The following is a 14,878-nucleotide window of genomic DNA, read 5'->3' as shown; positions in this document are numbered from 1 at the left end:
AGTTCTCAGAGGTTCAGTCAAAACAGTTTTGTTTTTCACACCAAGAACAGCCATGGTTAAACAAACTGGAGAACTCTGGAGAAGCTCTGGAGAACAAGACTGTGTGCCGCAAAGGATGTAAAGGAGAATACCAGGTCTCTGCTCGGCTCATCCCTGTGAAGGTGCCAGTCAGGACAGGGACTGCAGCCGTTGGAGGACATTGGGTCCACGCACTGGACACTCCAGCACACAGGCTTTTACCTCTGGACACTCTTGTTTTGTTTTACGACATGAAGTCTGAGCTGATAAATTAAAAGCACTCTGCTTTGGAAACCTGAGGTGGTTTGCTTTTCAAATCAAATCAAATGAAGACACTGGACATGGGAGAGCTGGGAGCTGCAGCCCAGACTCACGCCTGCCATGGGGGAGAATGAATATGTGGAAAAGACATATAAGTGTCATTACAGGGCTGAGTGTCTTATGAAATGACATGTAGGGGGAATAACAGTTGACTTTCTGATTCCTCCACTCCACTTATGGAGGCATGTACAGTTCCACTGGAGTGATAGTTGTTCTCTGTTTATGAAACATGCCACATATTCTCTCCATCTGCCTTTCCCTCAAATCACAGGCTTTCCTTCTGTCATTAACACTTTGCCCCAATCACCTCAGCGTTTCTGCGAGCTAAGGCTGACGCATGGCGAACAACTGTAGGGTAGAACTGCCCTGGCCTTTCAGGGCCTCTTTGATGTACCCCAGCGTGAATTTGCACATGGCCTTTGCTTTGATTTGGTGGTTTCTATGGCCACAATTCATTAGAACACTTTACTTGTCAAAAGGTTTACTAGTCCATCAGTAGGGGTTGGGTCCAAGCCCGGGAGTTGAATCAGCTGTCGGGAGCAACATGGGTGGAAAGAGAGCGTTGCTTCACTTGGGCTCCAACTGGCCCCCAGCGCAGGCAGCAGTGACATCAAGCAGCAGGCGGCTGGCCGTGTCCCTCCAGGGCCCTGGGCTCCTCCCTGGGCTCCTCCCTGTCTCGGGGGTGCACTTCCACCAGGGCATCAGGCCTGGCTCACAGTCGCCTATGCCATGGTTGTGTTTGCTTGTGTCTTCAGGCAGTAGTCAGACGTCGGATATAAACTCTCGCTAGTTTGCATGTGTGGACCAGGCATGGCCAGCGTGTCACATGCTCCACACCAACACTTAGGGGGTTTTTTCTTTTCATCATGCTTCAGCGTTTGGAGCTTTGCTGCGATTGGACAGTTGTTGCAATTGTTTCTTTCCCCTCATTTCTTCTGCTTTTGTAAAGGTTTCTGTTCTTCATGTTTTACTGACTCCCCCTCTTGTTATTATCTGGCCTTTCGTGTTTTGTTTTGCTGTTTCTCATTCATGATTTCTATGGTGACAGTGCACTTCCTGGGAATGAGAAAAGCTTGGGAACGAAGGAGCGTGAACAGTGATGGCTTTTTCATAAATAGGTAGGAGAGTCCTAGAAGGATCAGGAGAGCACTGGATGGGATCACCAGATGTGATACAAATGGGAGAATTTGAATCGTTTGGAAAGAGGAAAAAAGACATTAGGATGGAAGGATGAAAAGACCAGTCTAGCGTATCTCACCTGGACCAAGCATTACATCATATTTTGCGGCATTGCTTTATTCTTCTATTACAGGAAATTTTTCTACTTTTGTTACTTTCACACAGTAATAATCAATTAGATTACTATAATTCAATAATTCCTACCATTGTTGACATCTGTGAATTCTTTTCCTGAAGACACCCTCTAAGAGTTCATTTTGTCTGGGTTATAATTCTGTATCCAGAGCCTTGCAAATGAGTATCATGGTTCATATTTTGAAAGGCACAGTTATTCCAAATGATTTACCGCAGCCCAAGTGACTGGTCAGCCAATTATCTTTTAGGGTTCTTTACTTGAACCTCTTTTTGCCTGCTTGTTATTAAACCTGAGGGAGCCCAGCAGCTACCGCTAGTGTCAGCAGGCCACTGGAAGCCAAACAATTCTCTTACATCACAGTGTGAGAGGGGTCAGTGAGGGCAGGTTGGCCTTAGCATTAGCATGAACTCGCATAGCTGTTCTGTCAGAAAAAAATCACAAGGGACCAGGTGGGGGATGCTTCCCGCCATGAAAACATCTTGAGCAGCCAGCTGAACACACATGTACACACACGTGCACGTATGTGCACACGTGCATATGCACATGTGCACACAGTGGTCATCTGATGGAAAGGCCCACAAGGCCTCTAGATGGCTCACGTGCACGTTCATTCAGGCCTGGAGAAGCTAGCTCACTTTCACACGTGCACCGCTCCCAAGACATGCACATGGTAAAGTGTACTGCAGGTGTGTGGGCTGAGACAAAGGCATCGATCCAGGAAATTAAAAAAACACACACAGAGAGGTAGGCTGTCACACCATTACTCAGCCCTGGGAGAGCACAGCCATGCACTTGTGTATGGTCTTAAGACAGTGCGAGAGTCCTTGGTTGGGTTTCTCCTTTATTACAGACAGCTGTGCTTAGGTCCTGTGCTGAATCATCTCCATGCCAAAGAGTTGAGACACTTGTCCTCCATCCTGTGGTGCTGTCACTGAGGTAGGATATCAACACCCACATGAGGTTTGGGAATATCTTGCTGTATGGGGATTACTGGTATTAACGTTTAGGGCTTTGTCAGTTTTACACGGCATCTTCATGCTTCGGTCGAGGGACTGACAAAACAAGCGTCTCATGGTAACTGAGAGAAATATTTTGCTGCCCTCACGAGCATGTGAGTGAAAACAAAGGGATGGTTAGAACATGAGCTGCTTTCATCGGAAGCTGTAGACCTTCACCACCGCTGCCGTACACGTGCACTGCAGGGATTAAGGTGTATTTAGTGTTAAGGCTTCAAACTGAGTCTTTCTTCATGTCAAGTGACAACGTCCCATTGCACCTTTGCTAACTGCCAGTACAAATTGTCACATTATGGAATGAGCATGATGGGTTAACCTTCAGCTTTTATGTCTGTAACATGGTTCAGTGACATAAGGGATACTAATGACCTTGACCTTTTAGCTGTGCCAAAGGATCTGCCATACCAGACTAGGTCAGTTACTGTTCGTTATGAAGTTGTATATGTGTAGGTCCTAGGTCATGGTAATAGGTTCCTCTGGGGTCACTGGGGTCTCTGCTGTGGCTAAATAAAAATGAGTTTCAACCCAAAATGCTGCTGGTTTGTTGTGTGTATTTCTAATATTTAATGTAGTCCATCACTATTTGTGTAAGATATCGAAACATCGCTAAGGAGGCCACTAACTCGCACACAGTTCAAGTTTTATGTATATCAGCCAGAAATAATTTATCTGTTATTTATGTTTTTTGGCCCATATAGGCGGCTGCTGTCCACCCTTTCTCTGTCTGCCTGATCTCTCCCCATCCATCTGTATTGTTTGCTTGGCTGAAAAGCAGCAGTCTAGAGACTCCAGAAAGAACCGATGGGCAGAGTGCTCTTGTCTGTCTGGGCTGGAGCAGGTCTCAACGCCCTAGACGTCACGTCTGTGTCCTGGACACGGCGTCTGGTCATGCAGGTTTGCTGCGAGTGCGTGTAACCACCCTTCCTGCCATCAGCAGCAATTTCTCACACGAGCAGCGACAGGGCACCATGGCTCAGGCCTGCTGGAGCTTCCACTAAAAACAGGTGGGGAAGGGCGAGTCCTGGATGTGCGGCCGCCCTGTAGCAGCAGATCTGACCCGATACAGTAAATCAGCGCAATTGGCCGAGTTCCACGAGCATCATTGGTGGTTTGGCATCAGTGGAAATGTGATCTTTGCTGGGAAAGTTTTTTTTTATACCAACATTTCATTACCAAGGATATTTTAGTTTTCACGGCAATTGATAACTGGATTATCACTAATGTTAACAGTGCAGAAAATTCAGTCAGCCTGTGTTTCCCTTTGAGTGGACTTCGAATGATTTAGGGGTTTGGATATGGATTGAACTTCAAACACAATGTCGCTTTTTGACAAGAAAATTTTCAAGTCAGATGTACTTAACATAAATAACAGCAAATTCCTATGGCAACCTAACAATACATTTGTTAGCGACCCTGACCCTCACATGTTATAAAAGCCTTTGATATCACCAAGCTAAAGACATGAGCTTTCCCAGAGCTTATGAAGACAAACATGAGCATTCTTTTCTAGTCAGGTCTACTGTATGTTCTGAAATTGATGTTGTTTGCAATGAAAAGCCTGTAAATTCCTGATAGAATGAATGGATAATACCTTGAAAAATTACCATTATAAATGTGTGGTACAAACCAAGAAACTACAACTGATCATTGTACACACTGTGATTTGATGGCATTACACTGGTGACATATGTAGTAAATTGTTACAGGGACAGCATGGACGAGGCCCTCACAGGAGCCTTTAGGAAACTCTCTACCAATCATATGTTTGACTAATGATGGGTGATAAATGTCAAGGAACCCTTACCAGATACCAGTGAACTCCACACTGAGGTCTGGGTCTGCAGACGTTTCACTGTGCGCCTGCTTACATACTCCATTCTCCAAGAAGTAGCCCAACTATCATCAGCTCTGCCTCGTCACATATCTTTAATGTTTGCCAGGATACTCGGGATGCAATCACGGAAGATATTTTGACATATCATAAGATTACTGAAACAGGGGGGACACCGACAATATGGCGATGAAACTGAAACAAACGTGATGTAGACAAAAACTAACTTAAAAACGAATCCACAATCAATGAACCGAACACAGTAACATTACAAGATAACAGAGAGAATGGAGAAAACAAACATAATAGCTGTCACGGTGAGGCGGCCCCCTACCGGCCGCCTCCGGCCACAGCGGCTGTTGTAGTTGTTGTTTGGTGACGTCATGTGCGTCCCTCAGGTGGGCAGAGCCCGTGATCCGCTTCACCTGAGGGTCGTTTGTTTGCCTATATATGTCTTGTCTTTGTACCAGTTGACCGCTGGTCATTATATCCTTAATTTGGATCTTTTGCACGGGTTTTGGTTTGCACACTTTCTATTAAACCATCCTTTTTCTCTGAGACTTGGCGTGATCGCTTCCTTTTCAGTTGCTCACACCGCCCGTCACAATAGCAGGCAATCAAACCGTGAAAACCATGAAAATCACACCTAATTCCATTAACAACTTGCTATGAACTAGACAAAACAAGGGTATAAATAAATTGGTAAAACAAAGGTACTAATCTAGAAACAGTGACAATGATTAAAAAGGGGCATGGTTACAAATTGACAGGAGGGAATAACATAAATGACATGTGCAATGTAAACAAAATGGAAATGTAAACAAATGCACATGGAACAAAGAAACAATGACATGAGTGACAGGTGAATAGATCACCCAGAAAAGATCACAATATTTTACTAGAAATTGACTTGAAATGTTGGGATTAGAGGTGCAGCCCTTTCCTGATCTAAATCGCAACCAATTTGTCAACATAAAAGGAGATTTTTTGGCATACATTAAGGTCAGTTTCGGTGTCCCACAAGGATCTGGTCTTGGGCCCCTGCTTTTCTCTTTATACATGCTACCTCTAGGTAAAACACTATGCTAGTTTTCTCTGTTATGCTGATGACACTCAGTTATATGTTAGCTAAACCAGAGGACACATCTCAGCCTAATATTGTTGAGGAATGTGAAGGACATTAGATACTGGATATTGAGAAATATTTGTCATTTATCATTTTCATTGGATATTTGTCATTTAATTTAACAATTTGAAGCACATGTAGCACCTTAGGAACATTGCATAGCAATTACATTTGATTACCATATGACTGCTTAGACTTTCCCCCTAGATCTAGACTATTACTATTTGAAGAAGTATGAGGTATTGCAGTATGTATTCCTTATGATACATTAACTGTCAATGTAATCTGGGGATATAATTGTGCTACAGCTGAACGATGGTACTTTAGAGAGCTATGGGGTGAAATCAATGCATAAAGAGGTTGTAGCTTTCTCAGTTTGTTAAAAGCACTGCTTAGTCTTGGGAAGACTACAGAATACAGAACACCATCCAAAGAAAGTATAATGGCTGCAGAACAAATGAGAAGTGAGACATGTCTTTAGTATTTAGTATGTCTTTAGTATTTACACTGTACATAGAGTAATATAATGTCACCATACAAATTTTCATGGACAATTGCTTCATGATTCCTTTTTACATCACCTTTTATGTTCAACATGTGCACTTTTGGTTGGCAAATGCACATGCTTGAAACAGTTTACGCAATATGTTTAAACAAATGAGTACACTTCGAGTTAATCTAATTATAGTTTGTTTACATCCTGTTACCAGCTTTGTTGGTGGTTTTTAATATATCATATATTTTCATTTATTTTGGCAAGATAAAAATGTTTAAAGTGCCGAGCACTTCTCATGATCTGGTGTGACAGGTATTTTGGAAAAAGAGAGATACTCAATAAATCAAACAAAGGATATGTTCACAGACAAACCAAATATCGTCAATCTAGCCATCTACTGAAGACCGATTTAAAACAGAAATGTTGAAAAAATCTCTCAGACATCTGTTTTCAGTGACTGGTGTAGACAAAAGTTATGAAATCACTGGCAGAGAGAGCCCTGCTGTCTGCTGGTTCTAATTAACAAGACATAGATAACCTTCAGGCTCAGCCTCAAAGACAAACTTTAAATTCACACCGTTTACTAATAGAGCTGGTTTAATGAAAGTGGACACCCCTATCAGACATGAACATCATCTTTGGTCCCACTTTTAAAACCTCTGCACATTTTAAAGCAAGAAACAACAAAAGGTGACAAAACAAGAATGGGGGGCTCACTCAAGACGAGAACTTCTACAGTAGGTGTGGAGACCTGAACTTCTACAGTAGGTGTGGAGACCTGAACTTCTACAGTAGGTGTGGAGACCTGAATTTCTACAGTAGGTGTGGAGACCTGAACTTCTACAGTAGGTGTGGAGACCTGAACTTCTACAGTAGGTGTGGAGACCTGAACTTCTACAGTAGGTGTGGAGACCTGATGGGCCATCACAAGATGCTCCTAGCAGTGCTGAGACAACGTATGCTCGGCCTCCACCACACGAAACAGCCTGGCATTTCACAGTTCACAGCCTCAGGAAGATGAATGTCTGGATATGCCAAGAAAAATTATTCATTTTAAGATACACCCGAAGAACAACCTGTTTGAAGATATTCATAAATATGTACCATAAGTATAGAAATATGCACTATTGACTTCCATTCAATTGCACTTTATAGAAGCTAAGAGGCATAGTTCATTGGCAAGTTCATCTGTTTTCTCAGTCAAGGTGGCCTATAAGACCACATGAGAAAGAAAAAGCACTTTCAGTAGACATTACCATAACCTCTGAGGTGGTGAGAGACAGTGCTTCATATCTGAACCTTGCCGATTGACAGTTCTTTATAAACACATTCCTTTTGGTCTGAACTGTCATTTTCCACAAGGGAAAAGCAGGTCATGTTCAAAGCACATGTTGGTCTGGGTCTTCAAGAAGAATCACCAGTTTGTGAAACTTTATAGCTTTGACCTCATGTCAGTAGGAAATGCCTACATGTTTTTTATTTGGCTCTTTCATTTGAAAAGCACCAATGAAACTGTATGCTGGGGGGAACCGATCAAGCTGATGACTACACATTTTTATGGGTTCTGTAGAAATGTTCAGGTATCTTGCTGTTGGAATAAAGCAGACAACAATTATCATGAAACTGGTTAGACTTAATTTATGACATTTGATGTTTTGACAGTGACTAACTGAACAGTACTAACTGAACATCTTATAACTGAACAGTATATAATATTAATTAAAAACAGTGCTAGATGTTTTTTATTTGTTTTTATTTTTTTATATATTTATGTTTTCTTTATTATTATAACTTGTAAACCTACTGTAAGTAATTCCATCAGGTGGTAGAAAAATCAAATAATCATAACCAGTCTTTATTTGAGATCAGATGACTGGACAGAGCCTGATCATAAACCAGCCTAGAGAAAACCTGAAGACAAGAGGAAGGAAAGAAACAAACCTAAATCAAATCAAATAAAAAAAAGAAGCAGAGGGTAAAGAAACGAGTGTAAGTAACTAACGTAACTAACGGAGAGGTAACTAACGGAGAGGTAACTAACGTAGACCATTAAACTCACACTGTTGTTTTTGTTCAGGCTGTTTTAATGAAAGTGACATCACGCTGCGGAAGTATTCCAGATACTTTAAAGTGAACACAAAGTAACTACTAACCGTTGGATAACCTCACCTCTACTGATGCTGACTCAGTACTCTGAGCTTACCTGAGTCCACTGGCTCTCAACCTCTGCAGTGAACAGGAAAAGAGTGGAATGAAAATTACCACAATAAAAATGGACATTCCTCTTGAGAACAAAGCTAATGGCATTCTTCTTTTACAGAGTTTTCATGTAAACGAAGGCATCAATTCCAGTAGTCTGTAGAGTCTGGTCGAATTCTGGGTTTGCTCTGTGACCTTAAAAACTTCACCAGAACTATTGACTGTCACATTTAGTTAATCGTTTGACGATAACTTGAAGCTTGAAGACTGTGTGAAATGGAGGACTTATGTGAGGTCAAATGCAACATTTTATTTTCTCAGATGAAGCTGTAGATTCAGAAAATGAATGAAGAGCTCTATAACCTGCTGCTCTGCTGTCTGGCGCAGTATTGGTGTCAGATCTGTGCAGTAGTGCAGAGGGAAAGAGTTGGAGCTGGTAATGCTGTAATGGCGTCTTCTGCCACCACTGGCCAGCACTGTGTCGGGCCTTTTGGCACCAAACTCAGCACCTTTTTCGAGGGCATCATTAATAACCTTTAGTTTCACGCGAAACACACGAGCTGACGAGAGCTCGCTGCTTGTCAAAACAAGCAAGGCGCCACTGTAAACATTCCTCTTCTTCATCCATCGACCCGACGGTGTACGACGCACAAGAGAGGGAGCCGCCCTCTCTGGGCCAGTTGGCAACTCGGGCTGTGTGCTTTGCTACGTGGGACGATGAATTTACCGCACCTTCCTGAAACAGCTGTGAAGCCGCAGCTATGAGGGACGCAAGCGAGTGATTTAGCGGGCCGTCGACAGAGCTGGAGAACTGTAAAAGAGAGGAAAGGACTTGGAGCATCGCGTCGCTGCTCCTCGTAGCATCATGGGCCAACCCGTGCATGCCAGTGTGAAGAGAGTGAGGCTGTCTACCTTTACGGCGCTTCCAGTGTGAAGAGAGTGAGACTGTCTACCTTCACTGCACTTCCAGTGTGAAGAGAGTGAGACTGTCTACCTTTACTGCGCTTCCAGTGTGAAGAGAGTGAGACTGTCTACCTTCACTGCGCTTCCAGTGTGAAGAGAGTGAGGCTGTCTACCTTCACTGCGCTTCCAGTGTGAAGAGAGTGAGACTGTCTACCTTCACTGTGCTTCCAGTGTGAAGATAGTGAGACTGTCTACCTTCACTGCACTTCCAGTGTGAAGAGAGTGAGGCTGTCTACCTTCACTGCACTTCCAGTGTGAAGAGAGTGAGACTGTCTACCTTCACTGCACTTCCAGTGTGAAGAGAGTGAGGCTGTCTACCTTCACTGCACTTCCAGTGTGAAGAGAGTGAGACTGTCTACCTTCACTGCACTTCCAGTGTGAAGAGAGTGAGGCTGTCTACCTTGCGTTTCCAGTGTGAAGAGAGTGAGGCTGTCTACCTTCACTGCACTTCCAGTGTGAAGAGAGTGAGGCTGTCTACCTTCACTGCACTTCCAGTGTGAAGAGAGTGAGACTGTCTGCCTTCACTGCACTTCCAGTGTGAAGAGAGTGAGACTGTCTGCCTTCACTGCACTTCCAGTGTGAAGAGAGTGAGGCTGTCTACCTTCACTGTGCTTCCAGTGACTCAAGAATTGTGCAGAGGACCTGGAAATGATTACATATATGAACACACAATGCATCTCTGTTCATGCAACTTTAGAGAATATGCCCACCAAATGAGAATGGATCATACAGATAGAGTGAATGGAGCTACCTACTTAAGCCAGTGACCCACTGGGTGTGATGTTTCTACTCCCTGCCTCACAATTCTTCACAAAACCATTTCTAGAAGGTGCAAGTCAACCATGAACAACTGTCAGTATCCTAACTGCCCAATACTGCGGCATTTCCAGTGACCTTAATAATATTCACAGCAGCCCAAAGGTTGGCTGGGTTGCTGGTAACAGGTGGAAAATGCTGAAAACCACGAAAAGGGGAGATAAAAAAATCAACACAACTTTGACTTATTTAAACATCACACACCATCTAAAGATGTTAGGCAGGACCACATGAAAGACTGCTAGCAGACTACAGAACAAACATTGATGCCTGCCCCTCTGCTCACACATAGCCAATGGCATTAACAGACAGCAGGCTGGAATATTCTGCCTTTCGTGTACTAACCAGCCAAGGGCACACAGAACATTAGTTGTGTTATTGTAAGGTCCACTCATTATCACGCATGGCCAGTAACTATTAGTTACTAAAGGTAAAAGTGCAACATGGGAGATCTATGGATACCTCACACCATGCCGCACTGGCAATGAGGCTAATAAGTCAAAGGTAAAATATGTGGTAATGACTAATGATACTTTTACAAAGTATTGTGTAACAAAGCTTGGATTGAACCGTGAGACAAAATCGAGGTAGTTCGATGAAAAGTAATTCTTGTATAGTGACATCTGCAAAAATGAGGTAAACATCTCATTTTTCAATTTTGGAGAAAAAGGGTATCAGACCTGTCCACCCAAAGAGCTGAAGCAACATTGCACAGTCCCGTGGAGCAGCCGTGGTTTAGGAGGGAAACCTGGGGAACAACTCTTATCTTCGCCCACATGTCTTATCGAAATCTTTCATGCATCAGCTAAAACAAGACAATGAAAGTGTCTCTTGGTTTCTATAAATCCATTTGGCAGTTTAACAAAGCTTGTGCTCTGTTGTCTCCAAACTGTCCATCGTGAGGGGAGGCAACTGCTTATCGTATTACCATAGCTATTCATATCTATCTCTGTTCTACTGGAAAGGCTTAGCCACGAGTCACTCCCATTTTCCCTCAGCTGGCTTTAGTCACTCTTAATTATGTGATCCTTGGGTATTACAGGCCCAGCCTGTTCCCTAATAGTAGACAGACTTCAAGTGACCTGAGGTAAGATGCTTTCTGAAGAACAAAGTACTGGACACCACGTACACCAGACACCACGTTCTGTGATATCAGTCACTTTGGACATGTCTGATTGTAAAGAGTGGATTATGAAATATTAATGGTACATCCCAGAACCCCAACTCTGTCATTTACACTGAATTTAAAGGAAGTGTCTATGGAAAGAATGACAACGGAGACAACGTGCACAGAGGGACCTACGTATTCTGATTCTGATGTCAACTACAAAACACAACAAGCCATCTAAGCACTTCCAGAAGTGATTGTCTGGAGCTAAAGTGACTGTGTACAACCGTGTTTGGTTGCATCATGGAGATAGTTAACTTATTTTTAACCGCCACCCCCTGAGGCAGCCTGCACTCTACCTGATATCTGTGTGTCCTGATCTTCTTTTCCATTGGTTCATGCTGCTCATGTCAAGAGTGGAAAATCCATCAGGGTTGCTGGGACGTAAGAGTTCCTGAATGGAAGTGCAGAGCGTTCTCCTACGTTCATGTGGGGGCTCACGTCAGAGTTTCTGGTGCTTTTGAAACCATGTTCTGCTTCATTATTAGCACAGTTGGGACCTCTGGATCACACTGTCAACCTCCATGACAATGTTATTAGCATCACTGTAATGGTGAGAATGTGTTGTTTACATATGTTTCCTGTATTTTACAGTCTGCCACAGTCAACCTGATTCACATGTTTTGTGCTTTCTCCGGTTTAGATGTAGGGCTTGTGTAAGTGGCATTAGTGGTTCTTCTCTCCAGGACTCTTTGTCTCACTTTATCTCACTTACTCCAAGGGTGTTGGTGTTGTCCCACTGAAGTTTCTCAGCAGTGCTGCAGATGCAGACAGCAGCTCTCCACTGAGGTGGAAGCTTACACTGCAGCAGATGTCAACACCAAGACACCAGGGAAGCATCAGTCTGGGTCTGTTAAACTCATACCTCACCAGGGCTGGACTGGTAATCTGGCGTACTGGGCGTTTGCCCGGTGGGCCGACAGTCCTCAGGGGCCGATGGATTTTTTTTTTCTTCCTTTTTTTCCTAAGAGACCGGCCCACAATCTAGAGGGCGCAGCCCATTGGCCCATCTTCAATATAGACAGTGGACTGAACCAATCAGGAAATAGGACGTTCAGTGTTGAGCGCGTTGTTAAAGGAGAGGCAGCATGGAGCAACAGAAGCGGCAGAAAGGAGGAGCGGAGAAGTTACGCGTGAAGAAATTGAAGAGTCTCAATGTAGATGCTACAAAATGTGTAAAAATCACAGACATGTTCGCTGCTGTAGCCTCCGCGTCCTCTGTAGGTGAAGACAGCAGCAGCAGACAGGGAGAGCAGCAGCCAGAGATGCAGGCTTGTGAAAGAGAAACCGAAGGACAGACTGAGAGGGAAAGTGTAGTACTTACAGTTGTGATCAAATTTATTCAACCCCCAATGCTGCGAAGGGTTTTATGGAATTCAGTGCACATTTGTAATTGTGTTCATAATGAAATCTTACAAGGACTTGTTAAAGAACTAAATGCAACTAAGATAGCATCAATTTTTTTTGTCATAAAGTATTAAATGGCCTTTTTGTGATTTCTTCATTGACACAATTATTCAACCCCTTTATGACTACCACTCCTAAGAACAGAGGTTCATTCCAGTGTTTTCCATCAGGTATTGAAAACATCTGTGGATGTCAACGAGCAGCAATCAAGCATGATAAGCACCAATTAGGCAGATTTAAAAGGACTGTGATACTCAGCTCCTTCTAGACATCTACTGGTTGTAGTAGTTCAGAGTATTTGAATAACTACGGTTGAGGCTGTTTACTACAGTGATTACGGTACTGTGAGTGTGTACGGCAGTGTGTATGAAAGCGCGTCAGAAGTAAAGGAGTGAAGTTGGAATCTTTGTCTCGGCTCCTCATTTTCTCAAGCGAAATATCCAGTAGCGATACTACAGTGGCGACGAAGGTACTAAGTGAAAGAATCCACGACGGTGAAACGTGTTGAACTCTTTCGTTAGTCGAACTGCATCGGTGTGTGCGTTTTCACGGCAAGTACACAAATATAAGGCTTGCGGAAGCGAACTCACATTGCTTGGCAGGGGGTAGTGCGCCATCTGGGGTCAGCGAAGACTGCATTTTTTTTTTTTTGTTGTTGCAAAGTGAATGAAACGCAGCAAGAAAAAAAAAAAAAAAACGGAAACGGCGGATTCTGTTGGATTAGAGTAATTCAGAAGCATTGACTGAAATAAATACCTGATTGAAATGGCGTATATTGGAAGAGTTCCGGAATTTGACTGTAAGAAAGAAGAATTTGACGCATATTTGGAACGATTTGAGAGATGGCTGGCCGCTAATGACATTGATTCCGAAAAGAAGGCTGATGTATTCCTCAGCGTGCTAGGTCCAACGGAATATGGACTGTTGAAAAATTTGATAGCACCACAGAAAGTGGTAGATGAGACATACGAAAATCTCACAAACGCCTTGTCACTGCATTTCAAGCCAAAGCCTATCCTGATAGCAGAACGGTTCCGATTCTATAAGAGACAGCAACAGCACGGTGAACCTGTTTCTGACTACATACTTGCATTGAAGAAATTAGCAAGCACCTGTGAGTTTGGACAGTTTCTGAGTGATGCACTGCGTGATCAGTTTGTCTGTGGTCTCTCAGGGGAAAAGTATCACAAAAGACTGTTGTCAGAAAAAGACTTAACTTTCAAAAAAGCTTGTGACATTGCTCTGGCATTGGAATTGGCATACAAAGACACAAAAGAAATGAAAGAACATGCTGAAAAGCCCAAGGAAACAGTACACAAAGTCTTCAACACTGCAAAGGAAAAGCGACCATACAAAAAAGGTAAAAGGTCAGGGAACACTCAACAGGATGTTTCAAGAGGTGGACAACGTACTGAGAGGAAACAGCATTGCTATCGATGTGGAAAAGACAATCATCAGCCAAATGACTGCTACTACCGCTCTGAAACCTGCCACAAATGTGGAAAAATGGGACACTTACAAAGAATGTGTAAAGGCAAGCAAATAAGGGATAAAACACACATGGTCACAGACACAAGAAAACAGGATGACTCTGACGATGGTGATGATGTACGACTGTCCTTGTTCACAGTCTACACTGCGCAAGGTAGTACGGACGGTATTTTTGTGACGATGGATTTGTCTGGGATACCAGTGAACATGCAAGTGGATACAGGAGCTTCTGTGTCACTGATTCCAGAATCGCTATATGAAGGACAACTGAAAAATTGCCCTTTGAAACCTACTGCAATTCACCTGTCTTCATACACAGGAGAACCCATACCTGTACGTGGGACGATAGAGGTTCCAGTGAAGTACAACAACAAGGAGTGGAAGCTACCGCTGGTGGTGGTCAAAGGCAGCAACCCATCATTGCTGGGGAGGAATTGGCTGCAGAAAATAAAGCTGAACTGGGGAGAGATCTTCAGTCTGCAGAAAAAGGAACCACTCACACTGGAAGGTATGTTTGAAAACCACAAAGATTTGTTCAAAGATGGTTATGGGAAGATTAAAGATTTCCAAGCAAAGATTAGAGTGCAGAAGGATGCCAAACCTATCTTTCACAAGCCACGTCCTGTACCGTACGCTTTAAGGGAAGCTGTTGATAAAGAGCTTGAACGACTACAGAAAAACGGAATTATCTCACCAGTAAAAAGGAGTGAA

The sequence above is a fragment of the Brachyhypopomus gauderio genome, chromosome 11 (genome assembly GCF_052324685.1).
Source record: "Brachyhypopomus gauderio isolate BG-103 chromosome 11, BGAUD_0.2, whole genome shotgun sequence".
Classification (NCBI taxonomy): domain Eukaryota; kingdom Metazoa; phylum Chordata; class Actinopteri; order Gymnotiformes; family Hypopomidae; genus Brachyhypopomus; species Brachyhypopomus gauderio.
The sequence above is the reverse complement of the archived record's forward strand: the minus strand, read 5'-3'. Positions refer to the sequence as shown.